The following is a 7,222-nucleotide window of genomic DNA, read 5'->3' as shown; positions in this document are numbered from 1 at the left end:
TGTCTATGCCTAGTTATTGACATGTCTTTTCCTCCATTAGAATGTACATCCCTTGAGCATAGATTTAGGTTTCTTTGCCTTTCTCTGTAACCCCAGTATATAGTACATTGCTAAGCAAAAAATTATCCCTTGAAATGCTTGCTGACAAATTATACTACTCTTGCCTTATCAGGTGCAGAAGTCAAACAATCATTGTGTAGTCTTGGGCAAGTCATTAAATATCTCTTGGCTTCAGTTTCCATAGTTGTCAAAGGAGAACATTGGACTAAATGATCTCTGACATCCTTTCTAGAGTTCATATTCTGGGGTTAGTTTTGCTTTCTTCCTCTAAGGCATTCAACAAACTGTGGGTTATACTACCCAATGTGAATGACCTACTTCAAAGTATGAATTTGAAGGCCAAGTCCCTTGAAGTGGATTGAATCAAAGCCCTTAAAAGAGGAAGAGAAATAAGGAAAGAAATAGAACTTTTTTTTCATTCAGCATCAGCTTGAAAACCTCTCTGGAGTATAGTAGAGAACTGTTTGCTAAATGATTTTTTTTAATGAGTTCTTTTCCTGGGTTGTCTAGGGGTAGACTGTGAAAAGAATCTGAATCAGCTCATGAGAACTGAACTTTAGACCTCTTTCTCTTATCTGTGCTGTCAATAAACAATTACATGTATACAATTAATTTCTCATGAGAGAATATTCAGTCATATAAATCCCTCTTTTCCTACCTCCAAAATGAGAGCTCCTCTTCAGGTAACATGAATGAATCAATGATTGAAGAAGCATTTACTTAGTTCTTACTATGTACCAACCACTTGCCAAGCTCTGGAGATAAAAAGACAAAAACTAAAACTAAAAACTAAAAACTAAAACCCTCAATGAGCTTATATTATAATAAAGAGAAACAACAAAATTCAGACCAGTGTTGAGGGAGTTGTATTTTGGTTAGATTATAGATGTGTTGAATGGAACAATAGGGAACATATTCTTTTCAGTAGTAATAGTGATTTAATTATGGTTCCAGAAACACTAAATGGAGGCAGGGGAGAGATAAACTAGAGAAATTGGACCATGGTCATAGATGTGGTTAGCTTCATGTTGGTCTTTGTTCCCCAACACACAGAGTGATTTGAAGAGCCACATTTTTTCTCCCACATTCCATCCAACTCTGAGGAAATATCAAGTTAATCCTTCACTACAGTCTTTTGTAATGCCTTATCATGTAGAGAGGTGACCCTGAGTTCCCAAAAGCCATAAGAGCAAATCATAGTTTCTTTTTTTTTCACCTTTTTTGTTGCTGTTGTTTATTTGCTTGTTTTTTATGTTTTTTCCATTTTGATTTGATTTTTCTTGTACAACATAACAAATATGGAAATATGTTTAAAAGAGTTGCATATATTGAACCTATATTAGATTGCTTGCTGTCTTGGGAAGGAGAGGAGGGAAGAAAGGGAAGAAGAAAAATTTGGAACACAAAGTTTTACAAAAATAAATATTGAGGGGCAGCTAGATGGCACAGTGAATAGCAGCCCTGAAGTCAGGAGGACCTGAGTTCAAATCTAGCCTCAGACACTTCCTACTGTGTGACCCTGGGCAAGTCACTTAACTTTAACTTTGCCTCAGCAAAGATAAATAAATAAATATTGAAAAATATCTTTACATGTAGTTGGAAAAATAAAATAAAATACTATTGAAAAAAAGTTTAATTGCATTGGTTTTGTTTATGGAGAATATTTTAATCTCATATGATCAAAATTATCCATTTTATCTCCCATGAACTTACTGTCTCTTCTGGCTATTTATTTAACACCATTGGTTTAGGCAACTCTTCAAAATTATAAGCTACAGTTGAAAAATGAACAGCAAATCATAGTTTCAAGTAAATCCTGCCAAATTGGAAAGCCTTCAGGCACAGGTCTGGAGATGGACTTTGCATATTTGTTACCATGAATCAGTCCAGTTGAGTTTGAAGAGATTCCTCACCAAAAGGTTAGCTACAGATAAGAGTTACTCTCAATTTAAAAAAAAAAAAAAACTGTGAAAACCAGTAAGAAGCTATACATTTGTGTGAAAAAAAATACAGACCAATCTTAAGAACAAACAAAAAGCCCAGCTCAGAAAATAGTGAAGAATTTGAGAGATTATAGTAACTCATGAAAACTCTCTATTGAGACTTACATCAGGAGAGGGCGTGGAATCTAATTAAATCATTGATCCTTTGCACAATTAATGGAAATATAAAAGCTTGACTCTTGGAATACTTCTCTTCAAAGCTCAGTTCCAATATCACTGTTCTCATGAATGATGATGCTAGTTTTCCCCTTTATTTCATGGAAGCAACATCAATTTATATTAGGGCATTTGGATTCTGTATTCATAGAATGGTAGAGCTGAGTAGAGATCTTAGTAAGCTCTAGACCAATTCCCTCATTTTATACTGAGGCACAGATAGGTTAAGAGATTGCCCTAAGGTTGCCTATTAAAATCCAACTCAGTTCTTTTCCTAGGCCTTCTTATCCCCAGTCTCTACTGACTCCATTTCTGACCTTGCAGAAATTGTGTAATTTCTCATTTGTAAAACAAGAGGGCTGAACTAGATGATCCCTCAGACCTTTCCAGCCATAACATTCTATAATTCCTTTGCACCATCTTTTACTTCGTTCCTTGATCCCAGCTTTTGCTATGAACAAAGGTCAACAGTCGGGCAAGTCTCTTGTGAACAAGGAGAGACCTATGTGCAAGCAGCTGGCAGCCAAAAACACCCCCCCCCCAAAGGCCTGAGTTAGCTCTAATAAGCACTCTGATGCTTGTGTGTTTGGTAATTATCTGTATGGGAGTAGCCATTCAAATGCATTCTTTCCCACCTGCAAATCAAGTAGCCACTGTGCACTTGGGGACTCAATCAATGCTTGCTTTGGTAGATACATGAAAGGGACACCAGTCTGTATGGATTTAAACTAAGAACACCTGCTGTCAGCCCTTGCTCTGCTACCTAATACTCAAGTAAGCTGACTGGTCTTATTACACCTCCTTTAAGATGCAGGTCAGGCACCAACTTCTGCATGAAATTTTTTCTGATCCCCCTAACAGCTAGGACCTTATTTCCTAAATTGCCTTGTAGTTAAATACTTTTATAAATTTAGATTTGTTATTCTTATGCTTATGCTGTTTCTTCCATGACAATATAAACTTAGAGTAGAAATTATTTAATATTTTGAGCTTGAATGCCCAGTGTCTATAGCAGAGGGCTTGGCATGTAATGGGTACTGTAGATTGATTGTTTTTTTATACACACAAAATATATATTAAATAAATATAATTTTATTATATTTTAATAAATATTTAATATTGTTAATGTTAAATTAATTATTATTACTATTTAATTAAATATTAATTTATTAAATATACTTTATTAATATTAAAGAAATAGAATTAAATTATGTTAGGCTAATCTGGTTCTAATAAATGCTAATATGTTTGCAGATCTGAAGTGAATTTCTTTTTAATACTAATAATCCTTTCAAATGATGAAAGAATCAGGTTTTTTGTATCCAGATATGACCAGTGGTTAAGGATATGGGTCTGTGTGAATGTCCAGAGCCCTGTGAGATGGATCGGTAAATAAGTAGTTTTGTAGCTTATATTCCACTCAGTAAGAAGAGAGAAATTTGTGAGGCTCTCTTGTAATTGAATCCTTACTCCTCTTGGGGGAATGGGAAGTGAAAGGCAGAAGAGAATGAAGGTTGTCTTCTCAGGAAAAGCTGAGAAAATATGCTCAGATTCAAAACAAAGGTTAGAAAGTCAGGGGAGGTAGAAAGATACATTGTACTTTGGACAAGTGGAATGCTACTTTTCTGGATAAAAAAGAAAAGAGAAAAGTATACATAAAGTATATATATATATATATATATACAAAATATTTATATATATAAAGGATATATAAAAGTATGTATATAAATTTTGGCTACTCTAAGAAAAGGAGATTTGTCATTTTGGCTGATTATATTATTAGAGCCAGAAGAATTCTCCCATATTCCTACTCAGACCAGCTAAATGCTACTCTAACGCCAAATTTATTGGGAATAAAGGCATATTGGAAGGTGTATATTGGAATTAGTAAAAGACTAAACCATATAATTAAAATAATTTATTGCTTTCAATTAAAAGAATCAAATGTAAAGATTTAAAAAGTATTTTCAAATAGAAGTCTTTGGAGACCTGCAATAACAAATAGATAAAAATGACTTGTAATTGGTATTTTACTACGAGCTTTATATGCAGACAGGATGTTGGTAAAGGAAAATCAGTCCTTGAAAAAATTGTGGCTTTTTTGCCATTAAAACTAGATGGTATGAAATTATAATCAGCAAAATTGGTCTCAAGGAAGAGATATAAGAAGATACTTCCATTTCTTCTTTGAAGAAGTGGGAGGCCATGGCTGAGGATTGTAGCGAGCTGTCGTCTCCAGAAGCTGCCGGATCGCTCTCTGGGAAGAGATCTGCTGTGTCTACTCAAATCTCTTGGACAGATTCTTCTTCCTGTAGGGAACCGTTGTCTCCAGGCAGTTGCCGTTAACTCTTGTCCAGAGAAGTGACTTCCCTTCCTGCAGAGAGCCCTGTCAGGCCTGATGTAATGCAGAGACTTCTTCTTGAATCCTGGCTCTGAATCTCCTCTAGCTCTTGTCCTTCCCCAGGCAGACTGCTCTCCAGGCCCAATGTTGCCTCTTTTATCCTCCCAGAGAATGGGCGTGGGATAATGCAAGGGCTTCTGGGAAGAACCACTTCAACCAATGAGCTTGCTCCTTCTAGGATTACTAAGGTGTAAACTCCCTTTACAAGTCTGAGCCAGAGTACTGTCAAGACAACCTGAATTCTCACCTTGTCACTGTCCAGACAACCTGAGTTCTCACCTAGTAATCCTAACATCGGATAACTAAAGATATCAAACTTTTTGGATGTATAGGATAATTTTGCTAAATTGTATCTTCCCTGCCCCTTTTAAAATTCTTTGCCATGAGGGATGGGTCTCTGAGAGAAGTCCAGGGAGATTAATTTGGAAACATAGATGTTATAAAAAACTAAAGATCATAATACAAACTTTTTTTCCCCTGAGGCAATTGGGGTTAAGTGACTTGCCCAGAAAAAAAAAGTGATTTGCCCAGAGTCACACAGCTAGGAAGTATTAAGTGTCTGAGGTCAAATTTGAACTCAGGTCCTCTTGACTTCAGGGCTGGTGCTCTATACCTTGCACCAACTAGCTTCCTTTTATGAACCTTTTTTTTTTTTTAAAGAAAAAGTTGTTATCTTAAATCAAACATTCTCATGACCAGTGATCTTGTATATATTCTCAATTTGCTTAATAATTCCTTTCCTCAAAGACAGTACAGAAGTGAATCTTATTCTAGTCTCTGCTCCTATCACCACAAATTCTGATTTAACGGAATCTAAATCGGTATCTAAATTGGTAAGATTCCAGTCTAATAATAGTAATAATAATAAATTGTTATTTATTATTATTATTATTGTCATAATAGGTATTTATGTTTGCTTTATGTAGATTATCTCATTTTAGCCTCAGGCCCTTTTGAGATAGGTACTCCAGGTATTGGTGTTCCTCATTTTACAGAACAAGAAATTAGAGCTCACTGGGAGTGATTTGCTGATGGTCACACATCTAGGACACAAATGACATTTATTTAGCACAGTAATCCCCAAACATTGTAGAAATATTATCTCATTTAATCCTCACAACAGCCTTCAATTATTATTTTCATCCTACTAGAAGTCTTTCCTGATCCCCCAGGTATTATTATTCCTTTACTTTGTGTTCATTGCATATGCTTGTGTTTTCCTGTACTCATGTTCATGTTATAAGCCCTCATTAGACTAGAAGCATCCTGAGACAGGTGACTTTTAGGATGTTGGTTTTTTAGTCCCAAAGTCTTAAAGCAGTGCATTGCACTTAATATGCTGATTCAAATGGAATGGAGGCTCCAATGTGCCCAAACTGTTGTTTGTCCTTTGTTCTTGAAGAGGATCATGACATCAGGGAGATGACATACAAGTGAATTGGCCTGAAATAAGGGAGGGCTGGACAAGGTCACCTGCTTCACTTTCTTCTCCAGAGCTGTTTGGGTCCAGTGGCCAGATAGAGATCAGGACTGGACATGATCCTGGATGCAGGGGGACCCTGGCCTTTTTATACTAAGGTCTTCAACAGGCCTCAGTTTGACTGTGACTACACCCATTCAGTGATTAAGCAATTGAGACAAAGAATCTCCTCTTTCACCTATTCCAAAAAAGAAAAAAAAAAATCTAAATAAATAAATTTTGGAGAGGAAGATTCTTAGGGTTTCTGGCCAAAGCAGAAATGCTTGCTGTTTACATTCAATCTGAGTCAATTGGTCCAAACTGTAAATTCACGGCAGCAGTGTTTTAGGACACATAGCTATCAAGTGGCAAAGCCAGAATTATCCTGGTTCCAATTAAAGAGCACTTTTCACTATATTATGATGCTACCATAAAGCTGTTGTTCATTCTAAAAAAGGAACAGAAGAGAAAGTATTATTTCACATGACTACATTTTATTGACCAAATGATCAATTAGATACAATTATGATTAGCATTTCTAATCTCTCTCAAAACCTAAGAATGTTCCTTTTTTTTGCCTCCCCTCCCCCAGTGAATAAAATAATGAAAGTGAACAAAATTCAAGACCTAAACAAATTCAGCTTTAATAAGTGAGAAGCAACATGGTAGAATAAAGAAGATCAATGATTTGAGAATCAATAAATCAAGGCCCTGATTTCCTTGATATATAGAATTCCTGATCTCTACCCATAACGATCCAGATCCTGCAAATAAAGCAGTCTGTTTCAATAAGGGGTTAAATGATTTAGCCAAGAATTCACAATTAGCATAGGTGTCAGAGGCTTGAGTCCAAGTCTTAGCTAGTGAACAAGTTTATTTAGTACTTATTATGTGTCAAGCACAGTACTAAGAGTTGGGGACACAAAGAAAGGTAAAAACATGATTTGGGGACAATTAGGTGGAACAGTAGATAGAAAACCAGCTCTAGAGTCAGGAAGACTTGAATTCAAAGCTGACCTCAGATATTTGCTAACTGTGTGACCTGGCAAGTCACCTAAATCCTGGTTACCTCCAACCCACTAACCAACAAAATAACCCAGTCTCCAACTTCAAGGGCACCACATTTTACTATGTAAGATAACA

General features: G+C 35.9%; 1 long non-coding RNA gene across 1 annotated transcript in view; it reads right to left on the bottom strand.

The window, feature by feature from the left end:
• Positions 1-4,147: 4,147 nt before the first annotated feature.
• Positions 4,148-7,222, bottom strand: part of LOC141558238 (uncharacterized) — a 125,236-nt gene continuing 122,161 nt past the window's right edge. The window contains exon 10 of the long non-coding RNA XR_012487014.1: positions 4,148-6,278. This is a non-coding gene — a long non-coding RNA (uncharacterized LOC141558238). The remainder of the gene's footprint in view (positions 6,279-7,222) is intronic.

This window comes from Sminthopsis crassicaudata, chromosome 2, assembly GCF_048593235.1.
Source record: "Sminthopsis crassicaudata isolate SCR6 chromosome 2, ASM4859323v1, whole genome shotgun sequence".
NCBI lineage: Eukaryota > Metazoa > Chordata > Mammalia > Dasyuromorphia > Dasyuridae > Sminthopsis > Sminthopsis crassicaudata.
Note: the sequence above shows the minus strand (reverse complement) of the source record. Positions and strands in the feature narration are given on the sequence as shown.